We start from the raw sequence: 13,283 nt of genomic DNA on the forward strand, positions 1-13,283 counted from the left end.
GCACACAGATGGATGCAACTGGTGGTGCTCTTATTGGTTTCAACAGACACCAAGTTGACACCAATCAAATAGGAGCCTGAGACACCAGTAAGACTTCCACAAGAGAACTGCTTACCCAGCCACATCCTGCTCAAGGCACACAAGTGGGTAACTTTGCTACCACCTGACATTTACTTGGTAAGTAAACAGTGAATTAATTTTCCAGTGTCATCCATCTGGTGCTTCTTAAAAATCCTAATATTATACGAAACAACTCGTTAAAAACAGGAGGGAAGTCAAAGAAAATAAGAAATACTGAGCCAATCACTGAAGGATACTACTGTGGCATGCTTTTGAGCCGGGACAGACTAAGAACTGAGAAGTGCTAAGTTCTCACAAGACTGCTGGAGCACTGGTACCACCCCTTGCCCCACAGCACAACTCTACTGCTGTGTGACCACCACAATATTATGAGCATTGCTGGGCATTTTCACCCTAAGTGGTCATTTGGAGTTGCTCAGACTGGGTAAGGAAACTTCTGGTGACTCTGCCAACAGCACTAGCACCTAGAGCAATGAAAAAGGAACCACAGCACAAAAACTTACAATTATGGTCAAAGCCCTTTCACAGCCAAGGATCACAACCCTTCTTGCACTGAAGTACATGAAAAAGTTCACTCACTTCAAAGAGTGTCAGGATCTAATGACAAACTGGTAGGAAACTTACTATTTTTGGGCTGGGCTAACCAAGGTTACAAGTATGCTGAGGTGCATCTGTTCAACACAGAATGGTGTACCAGGGAAATACAGAAGATGATGCAGAAGCTTCTTTCAGCTTAGTTAAATCCTGTCAGTGACAAGTACAACTCAGAGGACGAGAACCCACACATTAAACCCCCTCACTGTTCCGGTGCTGTTTCGTGCCTTCCCTTTCATGGCCCGTTATGCCCATGACTCCAATATGTAAGGACAAAGACAGATTTCAGGCTCTAAAGGCAGTAAGGCCAATATCAGTGACCAAAACTGAATTCCCCAAGGGAGCTAAATAAGACCCACCAAGATAAAAAAAAAAAAAAAAAGAGCTATTTATTTATTCCCATGCAGGTGGCTTAACATTTCTTCTGGGCAAAACACTTAGGAGCTAATTATGCACATCCAGCCATGGACCAAAAAAGCAGTCCAGCTATTTTAGAATTCATTTACTGATATTTGATATAGAATGTCATTATCAAACTCCAGCTGTCAGCTTTGGTCATCCTTTTGTTAAAATGATGACATTTTTCTGGAAGAAGACTCTCAGAATATGAAAGCTAATTAAGAGAAGATGTCAATGACATGGAACATTGTCCAAAAATAATACCCTCTTTCTGCTAAGTAAACGCTTCAGCTTCATTTTAATATTTATTTCCAGTGTAGGATACCATGGTAATGGTCTAGGACAACAAAGTTATTCCTATTGCACTGAGTGACTAATGGCTATTAAATTATTTTATTTCACATAGGTTAATGCAAAAGGGTGAGCTATCCTCTGTAAAATTACTAACACATTGTATTTCAGCCAGGGTACAGAGCAAACTGGGAGCCCTCTCCCGTGGTCTTCAGTAGGGCAAGAACTCTCACTGACCTTCATGGGATCTTCCACCTGAGTAGTAAGTAAAAAAGCCAGCTCCTAGGCAAATTTGCTTACTCTCCTGCTTTTGGTTACAACTGCTTGTTGACATTACTCTTCCCCTCCCCAAACAATTGCCCATCTCCTCAATTCAGCACCCGTGCAGCTGTATGAGTGACACACTGCTGCTGGAAGCCACACACTGAGTCTGAAACCCCTGCTCTTGAGAGCACTTGTGCAACAGTCCCGAGAGCACACCCACGCTGTGCCACGCCAACCAACGCCAAAGGCTTCTGTTTCAGTGCTGTGGAAGGCCTGATTCTGAACAAATGGCTACACATGGAAGAGGACCGGGCTTTCCGGGGAGCAGACTTACTTTTGCAAGGAATCTAGAATAGAGAGTACTCCTTGCAGATGGAAAAGGCCAGAGATGAGCATCTCAAGCCAGTCTCACCATGGGAGTAGAACAGGGAACCCACCTTTGCTGTTGGTTATCCCACCCAAGAGATGTTTTACACTTAACTTCTGGGCTTCATAATACAAACCCAATAATTTACTTTAAAAGACTAAGTATAAAGAAAAGTATGTTCCTGTAACAAGCTATATAAGCTATCTATAGAACATTTCTACACTTGTTCTGAGATTTATGAATCAAGATATGTTCAAATGCATCAAAGCAACCTGAGAGCCCAAAGAGGAACCAACTTTAAAGCTCACCCAGTGAAGTTCGGGATTCAAACCCATGAGCAAATTACCAATAACAAATCCACTGCACCCCAGTGCAGCTGAGCTGTGACAACAGTCCCTGCACACGCCCTCAGCCCATGGGAATTCTGAGCAAACATGACTTTGCTCAGCCTGTAAGAGAAAAAGGTTATGCTGAGACACTTCAGAGCCGCCCTGAGGTAATGCTGAGCACCCAGAGAGCTACCGCAACTCAGGTGGCCTGCAACGACTCCTTATTTTGAACTAATTTTTTTTTGGAGGGTCAATCATTCAGGAATTTTTCGACATTTCATTTCTTTGCAAAACTAAACATAAAAAAAAAAAATCTCTTCTTCAATCCTTTACAAAAAATGTAGTTTCAAAACAAATAAAAATGAAACCTTTTCCACTTTTCCATCATATTGAACCACCAAGTGCAGCCCTAAACCATGAGCTATGAAGTTTTTTTATACTAGTTTAGTAAGAGTACAATTGTTTACACTGTTAAATACCTTACTAAATCCTTAAAACTGTAAAAATACACTATTCTTTAATGTTATTTCAATCACACACAAACACAAAATTATACTGAAATTCTTTGAAATATTTTCATTATTTTTTTCTCCAGGGATGACATATGTTTCTAATAACTTGCCACTAAGCAAACAGATTTAGCAGGGTAGCAGCATGCTGAGAAAGATAGCAGGATTTTCAATTTTCAGATGAAAGCAGCTCTATTCCCTGGCAGCCCTACTTCTAACCCCTTTAGGCCAGATCAAATTTTATCTGAAGCTAGCGGGCGCCTGTCTTCAAGTTCAATGGAAGCTGAATCAGTTTTTCTACGTACCTGCAGTAAACAATTTGAAGCTTATCAATTAGAATATTTTTAATCAGTACTTATACCAGAGGGAATCTGTAGCAATTAACAGGATTTCTGGACTCGGTTATTTACATATGTTTAGCTAAAAGACGACCCAGTTTTTACCAGAGAATAACATCCATCTAATTTAGCAGACTCACAGACTAGTTTAGATTCTCAAAAGGAAAGTGCTATGCAAATTATACAACTCTCCCCTGCACCTACTAGCAATGGATTTTTAAATCCATTACACTAATATGCAAAAGGAAAATCTATAGTACTGTCTTACAAGATTAGGATTTGTTTGCCACACACATCTCACTTTCAGCTCCACAGTTTTACCACAGAAAATAAAGTATTTTTCATCTTTACACACTTTCGCTCTAAGTACTAACTTGAAGCTGAAGCATCCAACAACCTCCACAGCCCAAAAAAGCCTATGTATAAGATTATTTCTACATTTCCCAGGGCAATCTGACAAAAGGCTTACCTACTATTTTCAAATAGGTGTGCTTAATCACAGGTGCTATCTGATCAGCCTCACCTAGATATGAAGATGAGGAACCCCTAACGACACTTGCACAGGAGTTCTAGTTAAACTAAGGCCACTCACACCGGGAAGCTTTCTTTCACGCTTGATTTAGTTCAACTGTTTGAAGAGCTAACTCAAAACTTTCCTTCATATCTTCATGTAATTTCATTCAGACAGCTGGGGTTTTTTTCCCTAAATAACTTCTATATGCATGAAAACAGACATAAACTATTTTATGAAGTTCTCTAATAGTACTGCCTTGCTAAAAATAAAAATTTTATGATTAACTAACAGGAAATACGTGAACATTCATATGTGAATATACAAACAAAATAGACCAAAGGTCTAATACTAGAGGTCTGTATTTGACAAAGATTCAGCAAATAAAGCATTGCAGCTGCTTATATCATGTAAATGGTCAGTGTTACATTTGGTTTATTTTCTGACTAAAATCTTGTCCTTCCGAGGAGAGATCAGTGTTTTGGATCTGACATTTGTCTAGCAGCCTTAAAAAGTACAAGTTAAACTATATTTAGCTTCAGAAAGGCATGTTTTTTAATGCATACAAAGCTGTAGTAGAATCAGAACTAATCTTAATGAGTAAAACTTTTATCAAGTGTAATTCTATCTGCTCCCACCCAAATGGGACTAATTTGTTCCATTATCTGTCAAAATACCAGTTAGACACTTTGACTAAAGCTTCTGAAGCGTATCTGTTCAATTAATAACCATGCAAATGTACAACCACTCAATTATGCCAGAGGCTGCTCCCCAAGCATCTTCAAATCTTTCATGAAAAACCGTATCAATCTTCACTAAGGGACCTCTTTTTTGCCCCAGCCAATATTGTGGAATACATGATGGGATGGAAACGGGCAGATAGGACCATATTTCTCCACTGCATTGACAGCATGTTCTGTCAGCAGAAGTAAGACTAGCACAGCTAACACACACTGATCCTTCTCATATCCCTAACTGTATTCCTTCACAATGAGGAGCTAAAAAGTCTTTCTTCAAATGAGGCTCCTTGGGAACTGGGGAAGATAACTACTGATGAATCAAGCCATGCAGGCTGAAGGAGCTCCTCTGGGAAAATAATTCCTTTTTCTTTTTACCTGAACAAGGACTTCAAGATTCAGCTCTGTGATACAGCCTTAGAGTTTTCTTAGCTTCCACTGTACTTACAGAGGGCTTGGGAACACTTGGATTTTCCAAGACATAAAAGCATTTTGCAGAATCAGGTGCCTCATTAACAACTCGATGGATCTGTATATTGATAAATTGAATCTCTAACCTAAAAAGTTAAAACAGAAAGCTTGTTTGACATCAAGTGTTATGTGCATCAACAGCATGTACGTAAATATGCAGTGTGTGTAATAGCATGTATGCAAAACAGGCTCAGAGGCTCTCGAGTTTCTTCCCAAGCAGAATATGGGCAGATGACATGTATTTTTCTTTGTCCAAATGCATCTGCCAAAACATTTTTGCATTTGTTGCGATGAGTAATCTGATAAACACTCAACACACAGGGAGTAAGAATCTGAATCTTGGTGTGGTCAGGGCACTGTAACCTTCTCCATTCATATGCATTTATAAGAAGAGAGGATCTTGCTACTTTCACTGTACTGGCCCTGTGAAGACTCATGATGTTGCTAGGTCAAATTCTGTATGACAAACTTCAGCAGACACAAAACTTGGTCTTTAAGAATGCACGTCAAGAACCTAAAATACCTATGAGGGAAAATTCTAAAACACAAATATAGTTTTATTACACATCTCTTATGCAAATAACATTCACACACCACTAATTCTGAAGTCAAAATGTATGAAAGTAGGAAATGAGAAGTTAATAAACAAAATAGAAGTCAGTTAGAAACTTTCTCCAAAACCAAATACCAACCTTTTGAAAGCAGGTAATAGTTAAAAGATTATTATAACCATAATGCATTTTGAAATTATTTTTATGTAGACTACTTCTTTAACAATTATTTTATTATTCTTATTTTCCCCTTAGAACAAAAGAACATGGACTGCAGAATGTTGCCCATGAAACTGGGCCATGCAGCTCGGAATTTAATGGACTTGCTTGTGGTTTGTGTAAGGTGTTGCAAAATCATCACAATGTGCACAATATAAGGAATTTCATAGAATGTTTTCCATTATATTTATTTCTACAGTCAGCAAAATAATATCCAGCTAGCTAGGCTAAAAAAAGATCCACCCAGAGCTACAGAATTGCTCTCAGTTCTAAAGTAGACCCCCTGACTTAGGGACCTGCGCGGGTCAGGGATGACCCCGTCTGCTAGAGAAGCACAAGCAACAATACCCCATGGAATTACCAGTAACACATCCAGTATGACTTTACACTTACTGAGCTCCTTATACAAACGAACATGAATGACTTAAAATACAGAACTCTATCACTCAAGTTAAGCAAATATTGTAAATCTTGTCTTTTACAAATGGCAAAAAAACCCAAAGACACTGGAATTGCCCACCTCAGTGGCTGGGGAAGTAACAGTGCTCAGAACTGAAACAACCAATGTACTCCTAACATTACAGTCCCTTTTATTTTGCCAACTGCTTCTACCATTTGAAATGACTTCACTGTCAACAAGAGTCACTATTTAAAACCAAAGATTAATTTCTTTCATCTCATTAGGTCGCAGGAATTGGATGGACCTATCAAGGATTTTCTCTTGCTGTATATAGGAAAAAATAAAAAAGTAAAACTGACATCCTCCACTTCTGATTTCTTGAGCCAATGTCTGCTTTTGGAGAGGAACAGTAATGACTAAAGGTGGGTGGCACTCAAATAGCCAAGCATGTAAAGGCTTCTAATACATAACCTACTAATACTCACTGGAGATACATATCTTCCCCAGTAGGCACATAAACAACATTAACATAATATGCTATTAAGACCAAAAAGGTCAGATGTCCTCATCTCTAAAAAGTGGAGATGGTTCTCAACACTTATCTTTATGCATAGACGTGGATGTTCAGTCAGTATTACCACACAAACAGCCTACAATCTAAAAGGCAATCCCGAAGACACCTGACTAGAAAAACAGGTGTTCGCCAGGAAACAAGTTTTTGATGCAGATCGTGCACCGCATTCAGCAGAAGCAGTGGTTAGCTAAGGCCTCAGAACTGCCATGGAAGGCAACTGCTGAGCTGCAGGGCAGGACAGCTGGGGAACCCAGCACAGTGACAGCGGCGGAGGAATGACCATACATATCTTGTCATCTCCAAGGCCAATATACCCCTTCCCCACTGATTCCCTAGGAATCACATCTTGGAGCACACATGTGAAGACCTCCTGGCAGGAATTCTATCTTTAATAAACTAATGGCAGTGTGACACAGTCCTTTTCCCGAGATTATCTTTCACAAGACCTTATTCTATTTCTCTCACTTCACTTGCACTCTGCTCGAAAAGCGAGGAGCAGCCTGGAAGCACATACCCTGGTGTCAGCATGCCCCTTCCAGATTCTTTAAAGAGTGAAAACTAAACCCCTCTGGCTCAAAGTATCAGACTGAGATCCTTAAAGGAAAAAAACAAAACAAAACAAGAATCGACAGAAGAGTGCCACTTCGCACTAAAAACCCCAATCACCAGAACAACCCAAATCAGAACAGCTGTAAAGACGTTTCTCCGGTTTAAAAAACGAGAGCTGCCTAGTCCCGAGTGGAGCAGCTGCGGCTCTCCCGGTGTTTACCTTCCCGGGCAGCCGGCGAAGCGCCGGCGGCGGGGACGTTTCTGCACTTCAACAGGCTGAAGTTACCCCGCAGCCCCCACCGAGGGCTCGGCCGCCACTGCCGGCCCGCGCCGCGCCCGGGGGTCGGGCGGGGGTGTCCGCGCAAACCCTCGGCCGCCGCCGGCCCGCGCCCTCCCCGCCCCGCCCGGCGCCCCCGCTCACCGTGCTGCGGCCGCCGTCAGGGAGGGCTGCGGGGCGGGGGCCGGGCGGGCAGGGGCGGCCCCGCGGCGCGGCCCCGCTGCTCGGGCCGGCTCACACGTCAGCCCTCGCCACGAGACCCGGATCTGCCGGATCCCGGCTCCCGGCGGCGGCGGGGCCGGGGCGGCACCGCCCGTTCCCGCCCCCCGCCCCCGCCCCTTCGCCGGCACGGGAGCCGAGCCCTGCTGCGGGCGGCGGCAGGGGCGGCCCGGCCGGGGGCAGTTCCCGGCTCGCGTCGGCCTTCAAATAAAGCTCCAGTAGGTCGTAGCCGAGAGGACGCGGGGACAGTGCCTGCTCCGGGGCCAAGTGTGCCGGCGGGCCCGCCGCAGCCACCCCCGCCAGGGCTCCGCGCCCCCCTCACAAACACGGTCACTTCGGCCGCTTGCCCCCAGCCATCCCAACCGAAGTACGAGGGCATCGACAGGGTAGTTTCTCATCTAGAAATCTAAAGCCTGTTAAGGAGCTCATGACTCACGGGCTTCTCAGCAATTAAAGCATCCCTCAAAATATGCAGTTAGATGCTGTGGAATTAAGTTAAAAAGGAAAATTTCAGATCACGGCTTCTCAGCCAATTGTGTTTACCTGTGCCTAGACAAGAATGGGTGTTGTACTCCCATATGGAAAGATGGACCACATCCTGTCCTGGGGATAGTAATACTACGCAGTAATGCAATTGGGATTCTATAGGGATGAAAATCTTGTCCTCTAATATTTCAAAGGCTGGCTTACCTCCTCCAAGCCAGGAAACAAGGACAATACTAAAATCACAGTGAGAAAAGAAGGTTGGATGGAAGTTATGAGTGCTTTCAAGTTGATACCTCCTCATAGAGCCAGTGCCACATACAGTCTCATATGATCCACATATGGGACAAGCTTGGCTGCTCTCATTACTATTTGCAGTTGTAATGGGACTTTCAAGCCTCCTTTCATGGCTACAGACTTTTTCCTGAAAGTTTTTTTCTAGTCTTTGGTGTCTGGCCTATGTTACTCTGCCAAGCCTCAGATGAATTGCCAGTTTGGCAGCCGTGCACATCCGGCCATCGTTGGTGTGCAGAGCCATCTCTCTCTGAAAGACACAGGTAGGCTAACAACTCTGCTCAGTAATAACCATTCCTGCAAGGCAGCAGGCAGGCTACCTTTGTCTAGGTGTGCCACGCAGTACTGACTTGCTGAGGATCTTGCCTCTCATTTCCCATATTTCAGCCCTTTCACTTGTCTTAGCACCCAAATAACAAGTGGCAATACTGAAAAGACAGGCAAGGCACTGACAAAGTCAGGCCATCTCACAAAACAGCTAAACTATGCAGGGCTTGTATCATCTTATATACCTCAATCCAGTGAACTGAATCTCTGGTAAGGCACTAGGGACGCTAAAATTTATCTTTAATTTGGAAATATGGAACTACATCCCTACAACGTTTCCTGGGAGAACAGGTTTCTTGACAACCTGTCCAGGAGTTTAGACTGCAGTAGAAACCATGAACATCAGCAACATCAAGGTACACTTGGCTGGAAGTATACATTGGCTGTTCTGGCCAAACACTAAGCTAACCTAGACAACGGTATCAGAGGGTAGTCCTAGGCAGAATGATCAACTGTTAGCTACATCCTTCCTCCCAGCTCTCCCTCAGCCATCCTCCTAACCCTTCATCAGGAACAAGCCACCCTCAAAACAGGCAGAGGCAGCTTCCCAACATCATTAAACAGCCTTGCCTATATGTCTCACACACAGAGCACACAAGTCTAGCCGTTGTTCTAGAAAAGGGATCTGAGATCCTGAAATCCTAAAACCAGACACAGCTTACCATTAGTCCTGGCTCAAACAAGAGAGGAGAGTAGTGACAACTACACAATAGCAGAGAGGAAGGTTCTTCCTGCCAAGCTGAGGCAGGAGTGCCGAACACTTCTATTCTCTCGCCAAACATTTCTGTTTTCTTGCCAAACAGCTCTTGGACAAAGTCAAACAACCTGCTGTTGCTAAAAGGGTGGCAAGCATACTTGGATCAACCATTGAAATTTAGAAGGGAGTCTCATAGTGATTGATTCTTGGAGAACTGAATTTGAACAATCCTAGAACTGGAAGGGCAAGACTAAGTGAGCTGGACCAGGAGCATCAGATTACTACTCAGAAATAATATGAGCCTGCAAAGAGTCTATAAAGGAGAGGCAGAAGCTCATGGTGATGACAACAGAGTGATGTACAAGAAAGCAGTATGCAATAATGGCACAGCTATAGCTGGGACGTCTTCCTCTCCTTGAATCAAATGCAGCCTCTTTAACCCCTGGCACATTACACCCTTCTGCCTCATTTCTCACATCACCCCATTCAGGTAATGTCCAGTAATGTCTTGGAATTCTGCCTTGAAAAGGTGTGCAATCAGCACTATCTGGCCAGCCAGACCTCTGGGTGAGATACAAGCTACCCCTCCCTACTCTGGTTTCTTCACCCCATGTTGTTACTGCAAAGTTCTGCATATCTGTAAATAGTTTTACGTAACTGGACTCAGTAAAAAGCTGAGGGTTTTTTTCAGTATTGTATTCTGCATTATTTGCACTGCCTTTTGGATAGCAAAATAACAACTGTTTTCCTCATTATTTTTCTTTGTTCAACATATATGTTTCTATTGGCATTCTTGGAAATATGGAAAGCCAAGGGTGAAGGATGAAACTTCAGATGATGAAATATCAAGGAAGAGGGGCAGGCAGTAGGAGCTACAGAAAGTAAAAACCAGGAACAAGAGAAGTAACGCATAAGCTTTTTGATTTCAAATCAGCAAGAACACATACTTAAGCAGAAAGTAGCTGGGTATTTTGCATAAAAGATTTTGCCAGAGCATCCTTCAGAATTTGTCCCTTCTGGTTCCCACGGGCAAATGAACAAGCCGTAGCAGGCACTGATTCTATCTCATCTTCCTACTCCCAGGCTTCAGCCATCTGCTCCCCTTATACTCACAAATTTAGCACACGATACAGTAAAACAAGATCCGGATGTGGAGGCTGTTTTCAGACTCACTCTATGAAGTCGCCTTTCTGGCAGTCAAACTATGATGAAAACACTGATGGCTTAGGCTACTTTATGAACAAAGGCATGAGATGCATTCAAAATCAGCTAGTAACAAGGACAGAACATCCAAAATCCACTGATTTTGGCACACTAAAATAATTGTGCTGCCCACTGCCAAGCTGAAACTATGAAGACAACTCTGCTTGAAGGGCAGAAGATGGTAATGTTCCTTTCACCAATAACCCTGTACAATGGAAGAAGGTGGGAGCTGAGCAAAACTTAGTATGACATTCTCTACATCCATCATCTGACAGTAGTGTGGATTGGGCACTTTGTAAAGCAACGGGCAGATGTCACATTCCACACCACAGTGCTGGTTTTCAACTTTTCTACTCCAATAGGTGATGGAAAAGCAGGAGTCATGCTGGTGATCTAACTTGCCAAACAGTGGATGAGCTTGTTTACAGATACCCAAGAACATTGCTTTTCCCATTCTGAAGTTCTTTATCTGCTGATGTTCTTCTCATCTTTGTTGCATAAGTGATGTCACTAGCCACTGCATTGCTGACATCCAGATACTCTGTGGAGTGGAAATTCTTCCTCTGCAATTCATGCAATTTTATCAGATCTGAAATATTATGTAGAAATGGGGCAAATTCTCTTAATGTAACTCCTTTTCTGTCTGCTCCCTCTTTTCCTGTATGCAGTCCGTAATGAGTAGATAATGCTGTTCCCAGGAGGAATCCACATGAAACTCTGCTGTAAATTTTGATACTGAAGAGGTCTGCAGAATGGTGGAAAATGGCAACCAGGCAGTGGAAAGGAGAAGATTATAAAATATCCTTGTAGTAGCAAGGTAAGAGAGGCCTTTTGGTAGCAACACTGGGGTTTTTGAGAGGGAAATCTAATTTTGGAAGAAGAAGCCAAGTCCTTAGGAAAGTTACTCGCAAACATTCCTAGAATTCAGCTGGGCTAGCATCTCACAAAGCACTGGAGACTTGCAAAGCACTTTGGGACACTAGGCAGCAAGCCTGTCAATTGGCTGGCACAAAGACTATATTGTGTACTTAGGTTAATTTAACAGATATTTAGTCATGTGATCACCAAATTTCAACTGCCAGATTTTCTATCAACGTGCAGATACAAGCTTAATGAACACTCAACAACAATTGTCAGAACTCACAGAAAAAATATGGCTTAGTGGAAAAAAGAAACTCCACTGAAATTGTCAGATGATCTGTGGAGGATCATTTGTGCTCCTGAAGCATCAACACACCAACACAGACTTTTGGGTCAATTAGCCACAGTCCAGGGAAAACAATCACAAAGGACTGCTGCCAGATCACAGCTGCCAGTGAAGTCTTTCAAACAAGGAAATGGATGAAGGAAATCTGAAGTTGAGGGGCTGACAAGGATTATTTTACACTTATCTAAAATATTGACTAGTAACTTAGAGTAACTATGAAATGTAAGCAGGCCAACTGGGACACTTGCAGGATCAGGCTTGCAAAAAATAATTTAAAAATAGAGGATTAAGTCCTGAACCACTGAATTGTTCACAATAACACTTGCTGCTAAAGATATACCATCTGAATTAGGCTGAAATGGCTCTGAAGTATTAGAACAGTAAGTTCTCAGTAACCATTTAAGTTAATGGTCCACTAAATTTCATTATGATGGATAATTATTCAATCTGTGTTGGGAACATTATTTTGCAAATACTTTGGGAAATTCCCTCTAAAAATTTGATCTCAATGAACCAACACTGGTATAAAAAAAAATAGTTTTTCCTCTGGAATAGAAACCATAATAGCAGCTGCACAATTGTGGTGACTTTCTTGCAAAGGAAAGACGAGAAACAGTGTGAATGCTTCATAAGCAACTGTAGTTCACAGCCATAAACTTACTAGCAGCTAACATTGCTGTATTCATCTGAAAATTGCTACTACTCGGGAAAAACATATCTCCTGTCACCCTCTATGTTCAGAGCTATTTGAGCATTCAGTCTCAAAATGCCTCTGAACACGAGTCAGAGTCCTCAACTGTTACAGTTCTCACAGACTTGAAAAAAAAAGAATTCCCTGATCATTTCCAAGTGAACCCCTAATAGAAGCCATATCTAATAGATGAACCACAGGCTCAAAATGCGAGAGAGGAGATTTGACGAACGTTGGATGCAGAAGATGTGAGAGAAAGAGACGAAAATAGGATCCCAAAGGATTTTTTTTACACTTTACTACATAGAACTAAAAAGCAGCAATGAGTTAAACTTTTCTTGTCAGGAGCTGAGAATTACTCTGATCTGAAATGGATATATGCAGTTTTGCAGTTAGTATTAAGCACTCAGTATATGACTGAAATTTCAGAGTAACCATCCATTAAAAAGCCAAGGCATTACTTACCAAGAAAAAAGAGATAACAAAAAGAGAAGATGTCATACATCACCGAGAAAGTGTATCAAAAGGCATAACTCTGCCAGTCAGTGCTTGGAGAGCAGTATTCTACAACAAAAAACATGGCAGCATTTCTGTATGGACTACAGAGAACTAACGCACGTTGTTGGAAAAGAATCTGATCTGATTTCTGTAGCACATTCAACCATACTTTTTATTTCAGAAATCAGAACATGAGTACTGAC

General features: G+C 42.3%; 1 protein-coding gene across 4 annotated transcripts in view; it reads right to left on the reverse strand.

Annotated features, from left to right (window-relative positions):
- Positions 1-13,283, reverse strand: part of SMIM14 (small integral membrane protein 14) — a 53,176-nt gene that overhangs the window by 34,684 nt on the left and 5,209 nt on the right. The window contains exons 1-2 of one of the 4 annotated variants that reach the window (XM_027888565.1): positions 7,606-7,630; positions 6,631-6,741 (exon numbers count right to left, since the gene is read on the reverse strand). The exons of 1 other annotated variant lie outside the window; for it this stretch is intronic. The gene's annotated coding sequence lies outside the window, so the exon portion shown is untranslated. Of the gene's footprint in view, positions 1-6,630; positions 6,742-7,404; positions 7,507-7,605; positions 7,657-13,283 lie in introns of those variants that run through there. 2 more of the 4 variants (XM_027888564.1, XM_027888566.1) reach the window with 2 other exon arrangements.

This window comes from Empidonax traillii, unplaced genomic scaffold (genome assembly GCF_003031625.1).
Source record: "Empidonax traillii isolate 1590-97213 ecotype Southwest subspecies unplaced genomic scaffold, ASM303162v1 scaffold240:size1935192, whole genome shotgun sequence".
Classification (NCBI taxonomy): domain Eukaryota; kingdom Metazoa; phylum Chordata; class Aves; order Passeriformes; family Tyrannidae; genus Empidonax; species Empidonax traillii.